This window comes from Eutrigla gurnardus (genome assembly GCF_963514095.1).
Source record: "Eutrigla gurnardus genome assembly, chromosome: 9".
Taxonomy (NCBI): domain Eukaryota; kingdom Metazoa; phylum Chordata; class Actinopteri; order Perciformes; family Triglidae; genus Eutrigla; species Eutrigla gurnardus.
Genome location: NC_139923.1, coordinates 289,110 through 310,941, shown reverse-complemented (window position 1 = coordinate 310,941; position 21,832 = coordinate 289,110). Strand labels below are relative to the sequence as shown.

Here is a 21,832-nt window from a genome sequence, read left to right as displayed (position 1 = left end):
CCTACCATACTAGGTCATCTTGAGCTACACCCCTGATATTCCATGTCTGGAGGCTATTAGTAACACATATACACTGTAGAAAATTTGAAGGCCACATGTGAGATAGTTTTCCAGATATTGCTGTTTAAAAATGGCTTTTCAGAGTATGATGCCAAAAACCCTCTAAATTATGGAGCTAGAACAGTCTCTTAATTCATAAATGCACACAGAAATTCATAAATGCACAAAAAAGATTTACAAATGTATTTGGGGATTTGTATATACATGTGACTCAAAACACAAATACATTTTCAATGCACACACAAATATGTTTCATTTCATATGTAAGTAAAACATTCACATATAAAAAACAAGATTCATAAACATATTTCCAATGCACACACAAATCTAAAAAAAAAATCACAAATACATGAATGTTAAAGTATTTGCAATCTTCATCAAATACGCATTTGGGGCTTGTTACATTCATATATGAACTGTTGGACCTGTATTTACAAAGTGCTTTTAATTTGTAAACCTCCCTGCATTTGTGTGTGAAACTTTTGAGACTCCCCTGACGTGACTCTGATCCACAAATGCGTTTTTTCTAAGAGGAGGTTGTCTGTAGCCAATCAGATGTCTCCCTCCTTTACAGCCAATCACGTGAGTGCGTTGCGTTGGAGGGATAGGCTGTAAAGGAGCAAATTAAAAGCACTTTGAAAATACAGGTCCAACAGTTCATATATGAATGTAACAAGCCCCAAATGCGTATTTGATGAAGATTGCAAATACTTTAACATTCATGTATTTGTGATTTTTTTTTAGATTTGTGTGTGCATTGGAAATATGTTTATGAATCTTGTTTTTTATATGTGAATATTTTTTACTTACATATGAAATGAAACATATTTGTGTGTGCATTGAAAATGTATTTGTGTTTTGAGTCACATGTATATACAAATCCCCAAATACATTTGTAAATCTTTTTTGTGCATTTATGAATTTCTGTGTGCATTTATGAATTATGAGACTGTTCTAGCTCCATACTAAACTACCCTTCATTCAATGATGTTTCATGAGAAAACTATTGACAGTAGAGACCTAATATTTTGGATTTGTCCTATTACCAAGTGTGTCTTTGTACTTCAATTTGTGGTGGGAGGCATTTGATGAAATGACACGGAATGACCCAAATCCATTTATCACCTCTCTCTCTCTCTCTCTCTCTCTCTCTCAAAAAGATGTTTTCAAAAATGGACATTGCTTCTGTAAAACAACAATCAAGAGCAAGAGATCAGCGCACAGCATGCACACCGTAACAGATGAAGACAGTAGTTTGTAGAGCTGTCAATGTTCCTCTATAATACTATTCAAATTCCATTCCATATTTTTTTCAATATTGAAATTATATTTGAATATTTAATGCTCAAATTCAGCCTATTATTAATATTAACTACACTACACAGGCTTATACATTGCCAATGCCATCATCGGCAATGTGGTTGTTTTACTTCCCGTCCACTAGAGGGCGTTCCAAAAACATTACCAATAAATATGTTGAATTACCAACAGCTGACAGCTTTCTAGATAAGTAATAATTAGGAACGTAAAACAACCACGTTGCCTTTCTCCTGGGTACCTGTGTCCCCGTTGCCATGGCTATGCCCTCCTCGTCTCACCATCCGCTCTACATTCACGTTCTCATGTACAGGGTTTTTCCTGGCTCAAATTGAGGCAGAGGTGGTACCATCCTGACCATAGATCCAGTCGGCAACCTGGGAACGCCCCCGGGAACGCCCAATTCACGTGATACCCGAGGGGGAAAACAGCAAGAAAGCACACGATTTTGCCATTCACTCCTGCTTGTGATGGTACGGCGGTCGGCGGCGGCGACTCTGGACGCGCGCCGGGCCCTTCTCGCGGATCTCCCCCAGCTACGGTGCCCGTCGGGCCCCGTTCACGCGGTGGTCCCGGCGGGTCGCCTCGGCTGGCGCCTAGCAGCTGACTTAGAACTGGTGCGGACCAGGGGAATCCGACTGTTTAATTAAAACAAAGCATCGCGAAGGCCCATGGGGGGTGTTGACGCGATGTGATTTCTGCCCAGTGCTCTGAATGTCAAAGTGAAGAAATTCAATGAAGCGCGGGTAAACGGCGGGAGTAACTATGACTCTCTTATAAATGGAAACCGGAGTCACAGGGGAACACGTGGATACAGAGTCTAGTAAAGAACAATCGGTTGGGTCACACCTCCTCGTGGGGGTCCGCGGGCAACATCCTTTAGGATGGCTAACGTGACCTGTAATCTCCCCAAAAATCGGATGATCATGCGGTCCAAACCCGCTACTTTGTTAAACCTATAATGGGGCCGTCTCGGGCTCGTCTGTCACTTCGTTCGGCGCGCTCCCCCCTCCTTCCCTCCTTCCCCGACCTTCGGGCCGGGGATGGGCCCCCGTCGGGACCGCATGTGCGGGTGCGGCAGTCGGTGGACTTTCAGTCTCCGGCTGACCGCGTTACGCGTGCGTAACCCCGACGGGACCTCTCTCGTGGGGGAAACGAGGGCAGCGTCGGCGGGTGGCGGCGGGTCTCGCTGCGGTCCCTCCTCCTATACCTCGGGATACCTGATGCTAGAGTCTGTAAGTCTCCCTCGAAAATTATGCGGTCCAAACCCGCTACTTTGCCAAACCCATGATGGGGCCGTCTCGGGCTCGTCTGTCACTCGTTCGACGCGCTGTTGATACAGCGCCCCCATAGTGGCGCAATGCAGCAACTGCAGTTAAAATGACATCCATAGCTGGGGGCAGAGCGATATGGCGGCACAAAATTAAGAAAAAAGCTGGGGGCGGCACGAAATTAGCTGGAGGCGGCCACCTCGCAATTTTGAACGCAGGAAAAACCCTGCATGTACATCCTGCTGTTGATCTTGTTCCAGATGAATCAGCTGATGGAGACGCGGGTCGATCTAGCTAGCAGTAAGCAGCATGAACGCATCTTTGTCATGACACCATCGCTTCTAGAGCTCCGCCCATCTTTGTTTAATTTCACAGAGTACTGCCCGTGGTTATCTGTGCGTGCGTGCGTGCGTGCGTGCGTGCTACTGTCACTATTTCTGATTGATTCAGAAAAATGTATTGTTCATCAGACTTGATTTGTCAAAAGTATCCGTTTATGCAGGTAGCCCAAGGCAAGGACGACCAGGGGCCCGTTTCAGAAAGCAGGTTTAGTGAAAACCTTGAGTTTGTTAACCCTGAGATGAGGGAAACTCATCTCTGAGTGAGTTACCCGGGCAACATACTCCGTGAACCTAACCTGCTCGCTGGCAGGTTTGTTTCAACAAACCGTGAGTTTCTCCGACATGTCCTTGCCTTTTTCCGGAATCTGAACCAACTCTGAAAAAATGGGATATTTCCATATCCTAATCGATATGGAAATAAAAGTGATTCTAGCAGCTTTACGTCGGGAGAGGATTTTGATTACCTTTCCTACCGATCACATATCTAAACAATATTCTCCGACATTTTCAACATTTCATATCGCGGACATAATCCGCGACCAGATTCTTTGCAGAGCTCTTTCGATTTTTTGCAAACGGGAGATTTATGAAATGTTTAAGGCCATTTCTGTGTTGAAATAGATGCTTATATTTACTGTTTGATATGTGAAATATGATTAAAATCATATACCTTAGTCTACGTATTGGTGCGATATTCAATTGAAGCCACTTCCTTTTTGTGCCTGTGGGATTACACCTATGAAAATTATTATTTGATCAATGCGCTACTTTGAACTACGGGAGTTGAACCCCTGCACCGTAGGCTGCATTGCTAACCGTTACATCACAGAGTCGCTCTGTGAAGCCGAAAATAAAGATTACCTTTAGATCAGGGGTGTCAAACTTACGGCCCGCGGGCCTGAACGCATTTAATCCGGCCCGCGAGATGATTTCCAAAGTGTAAAAATAGCTGCAATTTTTCAATCAAAGAAACTGCTGTTCTAAATGTGTCCACTGGATGTCGCAATAGCAGTTCTATTATGCAAGCAAACTGTTTATACCGGGGCCGAGCTGCCTTGTCGTTTGTCTTCTTTTTTTTTTTTTTTTAACAAATGTTTTATTGAGCACCAAAAAAAAAGTACATGTAATGCAATTACAACAGAGGTACAGTACTCACATTTTCCTAATTTTTCCTCCCTTTGCCCACCCTCCCACCCTCCCCCCCTCCCCCACTCCCCCACCCCACCCCTCCCTCACCCTTTCGGCCTCGGGCTACAAGCACAAACAAACACTGAAATTTTTTTTTTGTTTTTTAAATGAGACAATCACGAATATAAATAAATAAATAATAAATGGTTAATAGTTATAGTGAGTAGAAGAAGGGAAGATAGTTTTAATATATATAGTTATAATAGTTATAAATATAGTTATAATATAGTAATATAGTTTAGTCAGTCATTTGGTTCATCAGGCATAACATCTATCATGTCCATTAGAGATATAAATGACCTCCATGGTTTTTCAAAGTTCTTTGGGGAACCTCTCAGCGAGAACCTCAGCTTTTCCAGCTTCACATTATACATAACGTCCTTGATCCATCGGTCATAGGATGGGGGCAGGACATGTTTCCAGTTAAGGAGAATTAGGCGTCTGGCCACTAAAGGCCATGGCGTGGCGGCACGCAACTGAAAATCCCTTACCAATTGGGATACCAAAAATGGCGGAAAGGGGAATCTTGAGCTATCACAACATTATAGGCTTTTTGTAATGTGTCAAAAATTCTGGACCAGTAGTTTGACAGTTTGGGGCATGACCAAAACATATGAACAAGATTTGCAGGGGATTGACCACATCTGTTACAAACATCCTGGACATTGGGATATATCTTAGACAATCTATGGTTAGTGTAATGAATTCTATGTATGATTTTACACTGAATCAGTCCATGCCGGGCACAAACAGAGGAATTGTGAACAAGATCAAGGATATTTCCCCACTGCTGATCATCAATACTTAGCCCCAACCTATTATGTCTTCTACCGTGCTTTCATTGTCCCAAAATGTCTCTGTCAAAAAAGAGAAAAGTGGACACAGAGTGCAAAGTAACTCAACCCTCTTGAATAGTTTCTACCTCAGTTTGTATGGTGTGGTGAGTTAGCTCAGGATTAAGATGTGGAAATGATAAATGCAGTATTTGATACTAGTATTTGAAGAGTATTTTGTATTTTGTTCAATCCCACATAGGCTGTGACTTAAAGTTGTATGCCTTTTGTAGATACACTGAGACGAAGTCTAAGTTCCAATCACTGAGGCATAGCGTTCTTGAAATTGCACCATTTTCTTCCTCAGAATGTTCAACTAATTTGAAGTGTTCTGTAAAGAGCATTATTTGTGGTGTGTACATTTTCAGAATATGCTTGTACTATTTTGGACCAAAGTAAAAACAAAGGAAACAAATCTGAAGTTGCCGTTATTTTTAAGTTTTTTTATGCCATGATTTTACCGGTACTTGGGAATAGATTCTCTTCCATGTGGCCCCTGAGCTAAAATGAGTTTGACACCCCTGCTTTAGATCAATCAACTGTTTCATTCAGTTATACGCATTAAGTCGGGCCGTAAATGTCTGCCACGCCAACTATCTCTACTTTGCTGCAGTTATGTTGCCCCGCTTTCTCAGGATGAGCTTGTTTTCTCCATAAACACGAAGTAATATCTAATAACGCTCTCCCGGTTGCCATGGTGAATCGTAGTATCGGAGCTCCATTGATGATGACTTTGTAGAGTCGGCAGGCACACGCGTAACTCAGAGTTTACATATTCAGAGTTGATTGAACTAATTCAGAACAGCTGTTCTGAAACCGAAAACTTTGACAGTTTGACAGCTCAGGGTTGGTCAACCTAGAGTTCAGGTTTTGACTTAAAGTTTGTTAAACTTGCTTCTTGAAACAGGCCCCAGATCAGCTAATGTTAAACACATTTCTAAAATAATAATAATAATAATTAAAAAAATCAAATACCATTTTCAGCATTCAAATTGTACTGATTTTTTTACTACTCAAATTATATTCAATTCCTGAAGTTAATTCCAACAGCCCTCGTAGTTTGGTGATGCATCACGGTTTGATCACACTTTCTTTGCTCTCCTCCCTTTTATCCCCTTCACATCTCCTACATCAATATATTCCAGTGACTAAGACTGTTAATCACTGCACCTCTATGTCTCATCTCCCTCTTTTCCATTATCAAACATTTAAATCATGGATTACAATTTGTCACCCAATATTTCTCCTCTTCCCTTACAGGTGCACTGTGTAATACAGACATGCTCCAAACAGAATCAGTATTTTAGCCATTGCCATGTTGGTTTTTCTCAACCATAGGTGACGCTAGAGGGCAGAGCTAAGTACAACTGGATGATGAATGAGACATTTTTTAGGGGACCAAAAAGTATACCTTGAATTTCACTGTTATAACGTGAATAGTTGCACATGAATGTGGAAATGGAAGAACTTTGATACTAACTGTATGTACAGTAGTGAATGCTGCTGCAGAATGAAAGCAGACGGCAGTGGTTGGGGAGGATTTCATAAAAAGAAGAATTCAGAAATCCAGAATCCACAAAACTTAATGGAGGCTGGTGCAGCCTGAGACGGAGATAAAACAGACCCACCATCCATAGCTAGGTCAACACACACGGAAATACATACACACACAGACACACGCGCACACACACACACTCCAATAAATTCTATGACCCGATGCCACACACTATAGGATACTGGAGTGGAACTGTACATCAACAGGACAGGTTTGCTGGTTCCTGTCTGCCGGCCCATGCGGCTGCCTGGCATTTTTCTTGTTTCTCTGGTGGTCTGGCCCACCACATCCGTCTATTACTGGCCGGTCTCTAACATTGGCTGGTCTCGCTGTCTGCGGAGGTTAATAACGGCCGGTCTCTAAGGCAAGTGTCCACAGGCAGCGTTATTTCCACGCTTCCCATTCATTGTCAGCCGTGCAATGCCTTCACATCGCGGAGATTTTGGCTGAAGCTATATTAGAGGATTTACGGTATGTAAGAAGCCCTGCAATGCATTCGCCTCACGGCGAGTGTCGAGAGACGGGGCGCCGCTACCTCCCGCAAGCTCTCAAAAATCTTTTAAACTGACTGACCGATCTAAAATAAAAAAAGATTCAGCAGCAGCATAGCTTATTTCTAAAATGTTTTCAGAAACACATTTCGGTGAACTATTGTTGTAAAATAAGAGAACGTTTCCAAACGAGCCGCCATGTTGGTCGGATTGAAATCCGGGAGCAGACAGGACAGCTGTGAAAGCGATCGTCCAATCAGGTGCAGCCATGAAGTGTGCGCGTGATTGTATCAGGGTTGCCAAGTTTCAGAAAATGACAAGAGTGAGACTTTAGTACCATGATGCATTTGGCTGCGGCGGTAAAATTTGGCCTTTTTTAACATCGATTTGGCCCGTTTTAATGACGATTTATACCTTAAGACTGATGTCCCCACCTCCATGCCAGCTGCTCTCCCTGCACTGTGGCCTCCTAATACTACTCTAAATTAACCAGAAATTAGAAATGAAAATTGTAGGTTAACACGGCTTATCAAAAAACAAACTTTATTTAATTAACATAGGAAGGGTGCAATCCGTAGCGTGCCTTGGCACGATTGCCCCCCACAGGGGGTCCCCCCGCCACTTTGCACTCACACTGCTCAGCCCAAACGGGCCTTTGCCCGATTGCCGGTTGTACATACGTCATCACGTCCTAATACTACACACGCATGGCTTGATGTTGTTTTGAAGGAGCACCTTCTCTGCATATATTTCTAGTAAACACTCGACCTGCATCAGCGCATATGAGCACGAGCGGATCTGTGCGAGCAGGCAGCGCGAGCGCAGCCGATTTTGGACGGAGACACACAGCCGAATTTTTATTATAAAAGTAGCGGTTCTGGTTCCGCTCACACCACGAGTCTGAAGAGTGCAACAGCTTATCATAATACAGTGTCAACTTGCCGACTTTTCAAAGTAGAAAGCGACATCGTGGTGGTTCAACAAGGCGGACGGTCATCAGAACAACATCAAGCGCGTAATGTACACGAAGATCGTAGCGGGAGCGCGCGGTGAGGATTGCTGTGGCCGCGCGTCTTGCGGAGCAAGTCTACACTGCTGCGCGGGGATGAGAGAGGGCAGCTCATATCGGCCACTATACGGCTAGCATGTTTTAATGTTTTTTCCACTAAAAGGGCCAGTAAATATTCCTTTGCGGGCCGAATAGACCCAGCTCCCAACCCAACTTTGAGAATAGATTAATGGCGATATTTTTTTCTTTTAAGAGTCTCGTGTTAACGCGGCACGTTAACGCCGATAACGGCCCACCACTACTAATTACTCTCAAGTATTTTTGTGTAGTTTTAAATGTCGGCACGGTTGTGTGTGAAAGATGGTTAGAGACACCAAGACCCGCCTTACGTTGCTTCTGATTTGTTTATATTGCATGGTGCCTTCCGTGGTTGGTTAGATTTAGGCACAAAGGACTGATGGATTGGTTATCTCGGTCAGTCAATCAGAGTTACTTGAACTACGGCAAAGTTTATTATCATGAAAAAATAAATAGAGTATTGAATGGGGAAATATAAGCGTGAGAAATGTCAAGTGTGGTGTGAGAATGGGTCAAATTGCATGACTGTCACACTCAAAGCGTGAGGCTTGGCAGCCCTGTTGTATGAAGGAGAGCGCCTGTAAATCATCCTCCTAGTGGCAGTCCACCAAGCGTGCAATACTGGCAAGAGGTAAACGTTGTTTACTGTAATATGGCAGCTGCGGAGCCAAAGAGGAGACTTTTTAAATAAATTAACCTAGTATTTTATAGGTTCAAATAGACACAAAATCTTGTTTTTATTCATTCTACTGGTAGTCCGTTTGTTCACATAGAAATAGGTTCGGGATTGGGAACGTACTGCCGTCGGGGGTGAGACAGAAATCCGACCGGCACCCGCTGCATTTACACCGATAATGTTTCATCATTCATTGCCGTAATAAATGCTATTACTGCTTTGTACATGTTGTGGAAGTCCCGGACACACCGGGAAACTAAACGGCGTCCTGCCTGAGTTAATAAGTGGAGGGAATGTTTCCATTCATTGTCTATGTAAGAAGCCGTGCAATGCCGGCTCGGCGAGTTTCCAGAGACGGCGCCGCCACCCGTAAGCTCTCGATTATCTTTTAAACTGACTGTTGTCGATCTAAAATAAAGACAGATTCAGCAACTGCATAGCTAAAATGTTTTCAGAAACACATTTCAGTGAACTATTTTCGTAAAATAAGAGGGAGGTGGGAGGCTGTGAGGGGAGAACGATACGAGCTCGGAGGAGCACAGAGGGGAGGGGTGTGTGTGTGGGGGGGGATGCTTTTTTTTCAAACCTTTCAAATCGTAGACTAGAGCTTTAAGGCAATAATACTACAGTTAGGTTTAGGTAACAAATCTACATGGTTAGGTTAAGGTAACAAATCTACGTTAGGTTTAGGTAACAAATCTACATAGTTAGGTTTAGACAATAAAACTACAGTTAGGTTAAGGTAACAAATCTACGTTAGGTTTTGCTAAATCAACAAAACTAATTGGCTCTCATGGGACATTAACATCAGTATCCTGGTTTTAAAGCCCTGTGTTTTTTGACCCGTCCACCAGCCAGACCTCCTCTCTACTTTGAAACTAATTTGTGACTGATTTAATAGCTCTTTTACTACCATCTGCCCTCATTCAACGCCTCTCTCACACGCATAAAGAACTTTGGTTGCGGAGTAACGCCACATGTCTCCTTTTACAAAGCATCCCGGCTTTGTGGAACTAGAGGCCGTGACGTGTAATACAACAGTGCCGATGGCCGTGTGACGTAAGAAAATCGATTAGCTCGAGCACACTAAAACAACTATGAAAGGTGAACTTTTGCTTGTCTTCCACCGCAAACGAAGTTGCTGTGCATCATATACTGTACATGTTGTGTCCATGTTACTGTCATTTGTTCTGCAATCATGCAAAATCTAGAAATAAGAAACGCGTTTGTGATATATTAAGAACAATCATATTCCCTTTAAACATAATTCACAGTGCAGTTTTGTTGTGTGGGAACGTAAGTTTTAGGAGAGCATGCTGTCATGTCCTAATTTTACAATTCTAGAAAGTAACCTGGCCGCACCCACACTGTGTTCCTCCAAAGTAACTGTATTACTAATGTCTTTGTTGGAAACCCTTTATTGTGAAGAAACAGCAGGAAGTGTTGAGTAATAAATCCACAATCGATACTATAATTGTGAAAGATGAGCTCTGTTTGTTCTCCAGTAACACTCTACCAGCTGGGCTACTACGTGGTGACCCTGTACTATCATGTACTGCGGAAGTCATTTTTACCAGGTTTGATTCTGCTCATGTAGAATGAGCTTGGTAGTGAGCTGACAATGTTCCTCCTCCAGTAAGTGTCACATGACTGGCTGTGTGAGTGGACAGACCCCTGTGAACTGGGGACTTTCTGGTTAATCTCCAGCTGGCCAATAAGCAGCTTATCGGTGTAGCAGGCTAATTACTAGTTTGTAGCCAGTCTAATATGGTTTACAGTCACACAGACTAAAAATAACCTATATATTAATACTCCTGTTAAAATAGATTGGGGGTTTCAGTGAAGTCTTCCAGCCTGGTTGGGTTACTTTCTATCGAATGCTCAGTTGAATGTGAGGTGAATGTTTAAAAAAGACCAAATAGTTTCTAGATTGTATTGGATGCTGTCCTTGTGTTTAGTAATGTAAACATATTCTTAATTTGCTATGGAAACATCATATTTGGATATGATGAATCAGTTCTTATTCCGAATGGATCATTTTCAGAAAAAGACGTGTGATAATATGATATTATTCAGGTTTCAGCAGAGTTCTGTTACTAACAGAACATTCACTTTGTGTCTCAGTTGGTGTTTTAACGCCTTTGTGACACATCCTCTTTCCTCTTTATGTCCAGATCTCTGCGTTGGACACAAACCAACTAGAGTAGAGATGCATGGCCAGGAGAAGAGAAGAAACACTTACTTTTATTCATCATAAATGAGTTTAACAGGTTTTTGGATATGAACAAATTTCAAAAAGGCCAACATCTTCAAGAAGGTGGTTGAAGGAATTAAAGAGGGAAGCTGTGTTCACATGGTCCAACAAGTCTGGCACCGCTGGACAGCTTACAACTAAAAAATATGTTGTGTCTAAATGTGACAAGGGGCTGCACGGTGGTGTTTTGGGTAGCACTGTCGCCTCAAAGTGAGAGGGTCCCGGGTTTGATTCCCCGGCCGGGTATCTTCTGTGTGGCGCTTGCATGTTCTCCCCATGTTAGCATTGGTTCTCTCCAGGTTCTCCAGCTTCCTCCCACAGTCCAAAGACATGCAGGATGGACCTGTCTGTCTCTACATGTCAGCCCCCCTGTGATAGACTGGTTACCTGTCTGTCTCTACATGTCAGCCCTGTGATAGGCTGGTTACCTGTCTGTCTCTACATGTTAGCCCTGTGATAGACTGGTTACCTGTCCAGGTGTACCAATGTCAGCCTTCACCCAATGTCAGCTGAAATCGGCTCCAGCCCCACCGCGACCCTGAATACGACAGACAATAGATGGATAAATGCGACAAGCATATCCTGCCATTCCTCTTTTCATGTGTTGACGTGCTAAGGGCACATTAGTGCATCGACTCGTCAAACACAGCAGCCTGGTGATGAGAATGTGACTTCGAGCTCCTCAAATGGTGCATGTGAAAATAGTTACTGTGTCAAATGATACGAGGATGTTGAACTGCATCAAATAATCACCGCTACTGGAGAGTGGTTGTACCTGCGGCTGTGTCTATTGAGTACACGGAAACTGTGTGATTAGGTAAACCCTTCATGAGCAGGTCTAAAGACACCCAGAGCAGACGCCCACAACCTGATGATAATGTTACACAAGGCTCAGACCAAGACTGAGGTGACTTCTATAAAAATATGAGATATGAGTACCCGGTATCGGGTTGTTTAGGGTAGTTGGAATATTTTATTTTGGCCTTTCCTGGCATACCACTAAGTAACCATGACGTTAACCTCTCATCAGTTGCCTTTTTCACACAAGGTATTTTGAATAACAACAAGAAGTCTTCAGCTCTCAACCTAAGTCTTACAGAGACTCAAAGATACATATTTGATGTAGTCGGCTAAAGCTAACAAAAATATGGACGCCTTCATCAACAGGCCACGTGAAGAGTAACTAACTACTAACTTTTCATTTTCAATAATATGAAAAAAAAGCCTTCCAGGGAGGGTTAAGTTGGATCCAGCTGCCCTGGATCAGTGCTGAGAATAACATACCAACCCACCAATGACCTTAAAAGCTCGTACTTTTGGAAGGACAGAAAAACAGGAGGTGATTAGTAAAAGAACCTGAGTGAGTCACTCTGAACAGAACGCCACTGTATGGACACACCGAGTGTGTGTTGGGCTGAGTCAGAGGTCATGTCAGGTACAACTCTGAGGCTGATAATCACAGTGATGTGACTTCAGTCTGTTTTCTTAAGGTTCAACCTATGTGTACTTAACAGCTGATGGTTTTGAACAACAATAATATAAGTTTCACCCATAGAAGTAGAATAGAAGAAGAAATACATGATTGTTTGTTATGGTGACAACACACCTCAGTGGAGCTGTTAAGTAACCAGTTTAGCGGTGTGGTCAGTGTGTAGGCAGTTCCTGAATGATGGAATTATTGATGCCATTGACTGGCCCTCACATTCTCCTGACCTAATTCAATTGAGCACATATAGGACATTATTGGTACATTCAATGCCACCAAGTACCACCACCGACTATCCAGGATCTCACTGACGAGGAAGCAAAAATTTACTTTTAGCTTATAAAATAAACAATGAAGGTATTATTCTGTATTGTGTAATATTCGTTGTGTGTAAATGTGCACAGACTTGATCCCAACTTGCTCTGATGTCATTCACGGGCAACAATAACCTGACAAGATCAGGCAGCTAAACATTAAACCCAGCTAAACACATACTAACACAGTTGGTAAACATCTGGCTGTCGCCTGATCAAAGAGACTATCGGCTCTTAGTTCAACATGTTTAGTAAAAAAAAAAACTTTCTGTGTAACTAATATTTAATGTATTATTAACGTCTAAAAATACATGCTTGCAATTAAAAAAATATGACTAAATCATTTATTTTGTTTAACACCAACTGGCCATATCATTGTCTAAAGCCCCCAGTTGGGTGAGTGGTGATGCTCCTGCCCTCGAATGTGGGCGTCGCAGGTTCACATCCTGGCGAAGACATCTTATGTTTTTTTTTTTTTGCCTGTCTTTAGATCAGAGAATTAGACCAACATTTTACCTTAACTATAAACATTACCTATAAATATGTCATACAATTTCCCCAGAACCCAAATATAACTTGCAAAAACATGATAGGCATAAAGATGTTATTATTAATAGCATGTTATAGATCCCAATGACAAAGGCATTGCTGCATGCAATTTTCAGCCACATAAATTCCTTTCAGGTGAGTTCATTAATAGGTTCATTGAATGTGTTCATTGAATTGTTGAGATAAATGTGTTGGTCAATATAGATGCATTTACTAGGCCTATCTGTGAGAGAGAGAGAGAGAGAGAGAGAGAGAGAGAGAGAGAGAGAGAGAGAGAGAGAGTGAGAGTGAGAGTGAGAGTGAGAGTGAGAGTGAGAGTGAGTTCCGGCCAAAGAAATAAGTTTCACAAACTTCCATAGTCGGGAATTGAACCGTGGCCAGCCGCGTGCAAAGCCGGCGTATTACCTCTACACTATCCTCACATTCAAGAACTCTTAGTCAGTGTTATATTAGAACATGTTACTCTTAACGGTACTTCCGTATTTAATCGCTCGGCAATTCTTGCCCAAGCAGCCTCGCGATTTTTATTTATCACTACAGTATTCCCTTTTTCGGTTATGATGGGTTTGTACTCCTCGTACAGTTCCATCAATAATTTTTGCTCTGGTCTTTTCTGCCATTTTCTCGATGATTCGACATTCACGATTCTGGTCTGGCTTCATATCCTGTGAACGGCATAACACACGACAACGTTAACCTGGCTTGAATTAGCCTCAACAAGGCGTGGCTGAAATGCATTAATGGAACGGGTTTAGCCGCAAGTGGAAGTTGGCGTTAGTTCTAACCAGGCTTAACCATGTAAGCGCCGCTTCAATTAGCGAGTTTGGTGGAATACCCCTCTGATGTTTGCCGTTGCTATGGCAACATGTGAAAGCTACGGCTACTATCCACCCGATCAATAAATATCCATAAGATGACAATTTGGCCCATATAAATAAAACAAACAATAAGCATGAACCCTAAGGACCTTAACGAGGCGTGGTCACACGTTGTGATGGATTAATTAGAAAAATAAATGCGTTGGTTGTTTGTTAACATCGTAAAAAAGTAGCATATCTGTGACCCTTTTCCCCGGAATATTGCCCCCCTCTCTCGGCTCCAGTTTTTTCATACAGTGGCCCTGATACGCTGTCGTACAGAGGAGCAGAATCTCTGCTGCAGCACGTTCACGAGCACGTAGGCGCCGTTGTTGCCTTCGACATGAAAACGAACACGAAACGGAGGGGTGCAGTTTTTTTCTTTTTCACCATGGGACCTGGTTTCAAAAAAGTGCGTTTTCAGGCCCTGAAAACGCTGGATCTGTATGGACGGCCGGCCGAAACGCACAAGACTTGTGTGTTTACCCACAAAGAAACGTTTCCGTGTTGACGGCCTCTAACAGTAGTTCCGTAATTAATTTGCACGCCAGTTTTATTTATTTTCATACCGTGTAATCTCCGTGTAAATCCACGGACCGAACCGTGACCCCCGTACTGTTTCGGTTCAATACGAATACATGTATCGTTACACCCCTAATACACTGCTGTTTGTTAGATGTCTACACTTAGCATATATAGGGAAACACTGGAATGTTTGCTGGGTAAACCATGTCAGATTGCCTTTTGGGCACGCACACACACACACACACACACACACACACACACACACACACACACACACACACACACACACACACACACACACACACACACACACACACAGAGCTGGGTGATACAGACAAAAATCAAACATCACATGATATTTTTACGCAAGACAAGCAGCCCCGTCACGGCAGTGATGCGCTGCCTTCATTAAAAGACTGTGTTTATGTATATGTGAAGCGTTTCTATGCAAGTTCTCCTCTGTTTATAGTCCGTTATCATCCTCCGTGTTAACTCCTGTGGCTGTTTACAGCATAAACATCAACACTGCAGGGGGCATCAACAATTGATAGCGATCATCAATAATGCATCTCTTTTCCGTTTAACTTATCCATCTGCCCATTTCATGTGTTACAAATATTCATGCTACACTTTGCTCGATCATTTCGAGTGTTTGTTTATTTGTATTGAGTCTGGAGTGTTTAAAGTTTGTCTTACCAGCGTCCACTGTCACGTCTTTAAATTGTTTGTCCGTATGGGCACGAACAGCCCGCTTGCGCAACTTTTATTAATGCTACTTCTTCCGGGTTAGCAGGGAGTAACCTGGGAAGATGTAAATATTTAGGTTTATGTTTAGGCTGCTATGTTTAACTTTGACTTTGTCAATATTTAGCATTAATTAAGACATTATTTCGCAAATGGTTTCTAGGCTGAGTCTTTCCGTCTATAAGTAAGTAATTTCACTGCATCATATACCTGTACTGAAGCACCCCTGACAAATTGGCATTTTGGTTTCTACCAATTAGGGTGATGATTTCAGGGCCTATTTAATGCCAGATTTTCAGTGAGACAAGAGGCCCGGTGACAAACAGGTGGCTGTTCATGCTCTGTTCTCTGCACAAGAGAACCGTAAACTCATGTGACTAATCTCAAAGTATTTCTTTTTTTTTGGACTACCACGTCATTTAGCTTTGTTTATTGAATTGCTACTTTTTGTTGTTGTTTTGGCTTATTTGCTAAAAAAAAATGAATTGTGGTTTGGCCCTTTTTTGGGAAAAATATGTATCCCATCTTCTCTACTGACCCTCCATGTCCTCTGAGTGCTGTTTCCATCTCTCTCACACCATGAGGTTACATCTACCTAAGATTAAATCACTTAATCAGGAAAACAGGAAATGCAGCCATATCATGGTATTATAATACCCAAAATCTCATCTATACATTTATGTTTCCGACACATTGCATGCTGCGTTGTATGATACAGGGCTCCAGATGGCAGCTAATGACGTAACTACAGTTTGGCTCCTGAAATTTTTATTTGGCTGACTTAAAGGTACAATATGTAAGAAATCTAAAGCAACTGGCCGTAAAATCATCCTAATATGCCATAGAGACTCAGGAATAATGATCATATAACATACTGAACTCACCAACAACAACAGTACAGCCAAAATATTCGCATTTAAAAAAATCTTTTGCGGACCGCAAATCATGTTTATGTTTTGAAAACATGTTTTGGCACGTGGCGCCACCCACCGGCGTCTACAAATCATTGCAGTCAGTAGAGTCTCAGCTGCTGAGCAACCACGGGTTGCCAGTTTCGATTCAGCTACAATGGCGGAGGCAACGAAACCCAAAAGAGCTCGTTATGATTCACAAAAACGCCAAGATAAAAACCGAGGCAAAGCGAGGGTCTATATAGGGGATGCATTTGAACGGTGGAGACAGTTGAAAGCTGAGAGGAATTCGAAATCGGATGCAGGATTGGCTACTCTTCTCCTAGACAGGTAAGTTGAGCTTGGCTAACTAAGTTAGCATCATAGCTTGACGGGGATGGACATTTCGAATACTTTGAACTGTCGAGTAACAACGTTATTCATTTCGATCATAGAAACAAACGTTAGCAGCACAGCTAACGCTAGCTGCTAACGTTTGTTTCTATGATCGAAATGAGTAACGTTGTAACTCCGCTGTCCGGCCGCCTTCGGCGCGTTTAAATCAGGATAAGTAATTCGGACAGATTCAGAAAAGATGCTCAGTCTAACTTTATCAGAGTTCTGCTGATACAGACACCAGCTCAGAGTGGGAGGGTTCGTGTCCTGCTTCAAGATTCTTTAACTTAATTAGTTGACTCCATCCTTCTAGTTAGCTCTGCTAGCTAAATCCTGGACCTGTAGTTTATTTTCTGAGTGCTGCAAAGTTAAAACCGTAAAACCTATTGTGGATCCTTTCAGTCCTCTAGCAGAGCGCTACACACACATACATCACTACCCAGCTGTCACACATCACATTCCAAACAATTCATACTAAAACAGTGTCATACTTTAGGTACTGCTACTAAGTATGGCGTAGTATGGAGTATGGGTATACCGTCAAACGACGGTACACAGATATGGTAGAAGATGAGCACTACAACCCTCAGTATCTGCCCTTTGCTCTGTATCGGTTTAATGCAGCTTGTTCGCTCCGGTCTGATCATTAGCTGAATTTGGTCTTCTGAAAGTGAGCCTGCAATGACACAATGAACTTACTGTTCACTTTGCGCTGGGAGAGAAACACAGAGAGTGTTATGTGGTTTCAAAGGAGCATTCCCACAGTGAGTTTAAACCAGTTTGGTTTGTCACCTTTTACAGCAACATTTGGATCACAATCAGACACACCGTACTACTACAGTATGTTCTGGTATTCAAAGCTGAAAAGAATATCGTCACTTCATCTGGAGACACAGTTTGTCATAATATACACAGTGGAGTGTGCATAACAGCTGCAACTGGCTTTTTCCATGATCAATTAATCAATAAATAATCACAAAATACCAGTGCCAAAAGTTATCATAATTGTTTATTTTATCTGACCAACAATCCAAAATATTCAATTTAAAATTATTTGAAATGGAAAAAGCAGCAAATCAAATTTGAGAAGATGGAAACATTTCGACCCTCACGTAAACACAATTAGCTCTGTCTGCACGTTTGCTGTAGTTTGTATGGTTAGCGCTGTTAGCAATGTTAGCTACGAGCCAGAAAGGTGCTAGGAAGAAAGAACTACCGAGGAAGTACACCAAACGTTCCATACCAGAAGCACTAGAGAATGCCAAACAAAGGCTCACAGCTCCTGCTACCTGCCTGAAGAAGTACACCATAGAAAATGCAAGAAGCAAGGAGAATAAACAGGATGTTCTCCACAGAACCAGCCAAGGTGTACTCACAGTGGCAGGGTAATAGCATGAGAACAGACCCACCCACGGCTGAGAGTGCACAATACTGGAGAAACATATGGGAGAAGGATGCAACATATAACATCACTTCTCAGTGGCTATAGTGGATCTGAGAGCAGACCACACTAACCTCCCAGAACAAGTCCCAGTAACCATCACAATGGCAGACATCCAAGAAAGAGTGTCAGGTATGAAGAGCTGGACAGCACCAGGCCCTGATATGATCCACACTGGCTAAAGAAATGACCTGCATTCCATGAACGCCTGGCAGCACAAATGAACCAGCAGCTGATGAATGGGACCCACCCAGAGTGGTTAACCCAAGGCCAGACAGTCCTGATCATGAAGGACCCCCCAACATCAAAATGTCAATGTCAATTTATTTATATAGCGCATTTACAGACGGCTTAGCAGCACCAAATATATATATGTATATATAAATAAATAAATAAATAAATATATATAAATAAATAAATATATATATATTAAATATATATATATTAAATATATATAAATAAATATATATATATTAAATATATATATATGGTGGGTAGGCACTGTGGCCTCACAGCGAGAGGGTCCCGGGTTCGATTCCTGGTTTAGGTTCGGGTTCCCAGCCGTGTGGTAGACTGGTTACTAATTCTTGTATCCAATTCAAGACGATGGTACTGGCCTTCAAGGCCATCGATGGAACGGCACCCTACCTTCAAACACTGGTCAAACCACACGCCCCGACGCAAGCACTTCGCTCCTCTTCTTCAGCTGGCCGGCTGGTACCACCATCGTTGAAATCAAACAAATGTCGCTAGCATGAGCCACTGACAACCACGTATTTTAAGTTGCTTTGGACAAAAGCGTCTGCTTAATGTCCTAAATGTAATTCTTACCTGTCTGTCTCTACATGTCAGCCCTGTGATAGACTGGTTACCTGTCTGTCTCTACATGTCAGCCCTGTGATACACTGGTTACCTGTCTGTCTCTACGTGTCAGACTGTGATAGACATCCCCCCCCCCCCTGAATAAGGATAAGTGGTAGACGATGATGGATGGACACTTTTTACCACCGGAGGCTGCCACATGGTTCCAATGTTTGCGCTTGGTCTCGCCTCTGTAGGACCCGACTTAGGATGCTTGTCATTGAGAAACATCCGTTTCTTTCATTAAAATAGGTTCTGTCATATTCACGCACACACACACAACAAACCTCAAACACACTTTTCTCACTTTCAATCTAGTGAGACTGTAAACTACACTCTGTGTGACTGTGCCGTAGGGTGTTTTTGGTCAAGCAGTGGAATGCTACTTCATGTTTACGTTTTGTTGACAGACCATGGGGAAGGTTCTGCAACAAGCAAACCAAGGAGGCATTTCATCCAAGCTCCAGCTCAAGCTACAAGTTGTGCAGACTTAAGAGATTTGTAAACATGGTTTGGCACGCTGGTTTATCCATTCAGCAGAGAAGGCACGGGACCGCAGTGGGCAGCATCAGGGACAGAAAGACGGAGACAGAGAAGATGTCCCGGGCTAGCGTCATAAATTTCCCCCACCAAAAAGTGCTGCTTACCTATAGAGTACAGCGGGATAAACAAGGTGGCGTAATAGCCAGTTATACATTATTTCAATGAAGCTACGTATTTACATGTCTGTTGCGGCGTTGTGGCTCCTCGTCTCGCCAGCTGACTCAAATCTGTGCTGTATCCCAATAAGAAAAGTAGAGTCTCTAGAGTGGAAGTAGTATTGTTCCGAGTGTTGCTGCTGCTGCTGTTGTTGTTGTTGTTGTTGTTGTTGTTGTTGTTGTTGTTGTCCCGTCTGGTAAAATAGATCCACCTCGTTCTTTCAGTGGACAGTTTTTTTTTTTTTTACCATGCAGCCGGCAGTGCAACGTTCACTTAACCGGCATCAAGCACGACGCAATTCAAAGTTAGACCTTCCGGTCGGCACTTTCAAACTAAAATATCGTCTTGGTTAAAGATAGTTCTCAACGGGTAGAAAATATAAGCAAGTGACTCGGGTCGGGTCGGACCTCGGGCCTAATAAAGAGACAATAAAGAAACCGACTTTGCACAGGACTCGATTTTACTGCTGCTAGGCGGGCGTACACACACAGAACTACAGCGTACAGCGAGGGACACACAGGTGGGCGTCTACGGAAGCAAGGCAAATGCGAACTTTTTTTTGGGCTTGTTTTTTTTTTTTTTTTACAAGTTTGCGAAGTAGCATGTCTTTATAGAGGTCCATTGACTTATATTGAACAAAACAGGACACATTTTTAAGCTGTCTTCTATGAGAAAGGAGGATATTGTGCCCATATGAACCTGGAATCAGCCCAAGCCTGCGGATACCAAAATCATGTACAAACAACATGGCTTACATTTGTTTTTGCATTCAAAAGGAGCAGGTGCATAGAGGGATGCACAATGGAGACTCTACATGAGAACATAAAATACACAAGAAATAAATAAAATCTAATAAAATGAAACAAAAAAATTAAGAATAAATAAAAAGTTAGCTAGAGTGTATTTTTCGAATAAATTGAAAAGTTTCATTGCATATTTACTTTTCATTATGTTAAGGTAGGGCCGGCCCGTGGCATAGGCCGTATAGGCAAATGCTAAGGGCGCTGTCCATCGGGGGGCGCCACGCCAGTGCCACAAATGGTAGAAAAAAAAAAAAAGTTGGTACAAGAAATAATCCCACATTAATGAAAACGCAAAGCAAAGCCTATTTAATAGAAATAATATTTGTAACAACATTACAGAATTTGAATACTCTCGAAGTCACAGATTCCAACTAGGAGATGCGGAAGATTAGGAGAAATGTGAGTTGAGTTTGAAACAATCCCTTGAATTAAATTTAAAGTAGGAATAGGGATAGCTCTCATTATGGAAGCAAAGGAATTACGATCAACTGCTAGATCATATTTAAGACAAAAATTGTCATATGTCATCACACGCCCTTCATCGTCAGTCAAATGAAGTAAGGACCAAATACCTTTATCCATCCAGTCCTTTTTATACAGCGACTTGTTTTTGACTGTAATGTATCTATTGTTCCATATCGGCGTGTTGTGCGGGGTAAAATTATGATTGTACAAAAGTTTCCAATATAAAAGGACTTGCTGATGAAACAGGGATAATTTGACTGGAAGTTTCTGAATATTGAAATCACATTTTAACAGAAAATCAATGCCTCCAAGCTTCTTGAAGATTTCTCTGGGGATATGATACCAAAAGCTCTTATTGATAAGGAAAGATTTTAACCAATTCATTTTCAGTGTTCCATTGATGAAATAAAAATCAATAGCCTGTACACCCCCTTCTTTGTATTCTTTGGTCATCTCAGTTCTCTTAATATAGTGCATCTTTTTCCTCCAAATATAATCAAAATTAATTTGGTTGACCTTCTTGATGGCTCTGTTGGGAATGGCCAGAGAATACGCTGGATAGATACATCTCGATATGCTTTCCATCTTAGTAAGAAAGACTTGCCCCAGTAAACTGATGTCTCTCAATAACCAGGAGTTAAGTTTAGTTTGACATTCAGTTATCATTCTCCACACATTCATATTTTCTCTTTCAGTTGGGTTTTTAGATATGTGTATTCCTAAATATTT

General features: G+C 42.1%; 1 protein-coding gene across 1 annotated transcript in view; it reads right to left on the bottom strand.

Annotated features, from left to right (window-relative positions):
* The window catches only part of LOC311019023 (rho family-interacting cell polarization regulator 1-like), a 102,716-nt gene extending 82,594 nt beyond the window's left edge, over positions 1 to 20,122 (bottom strand). Inside the window, exon 1 of the mRNA XM_084018184.1 lies at positions 19,859 to 20,122. The gene's annotated coding sequence lies outside the window, so the exon portion shown is untranslated. The remainder of the gene's footprint in view (positions 1 to 19,858) is intronic.
* Positions 20,123 to 21,832: the final 1,710 nt, after the last annotated feature.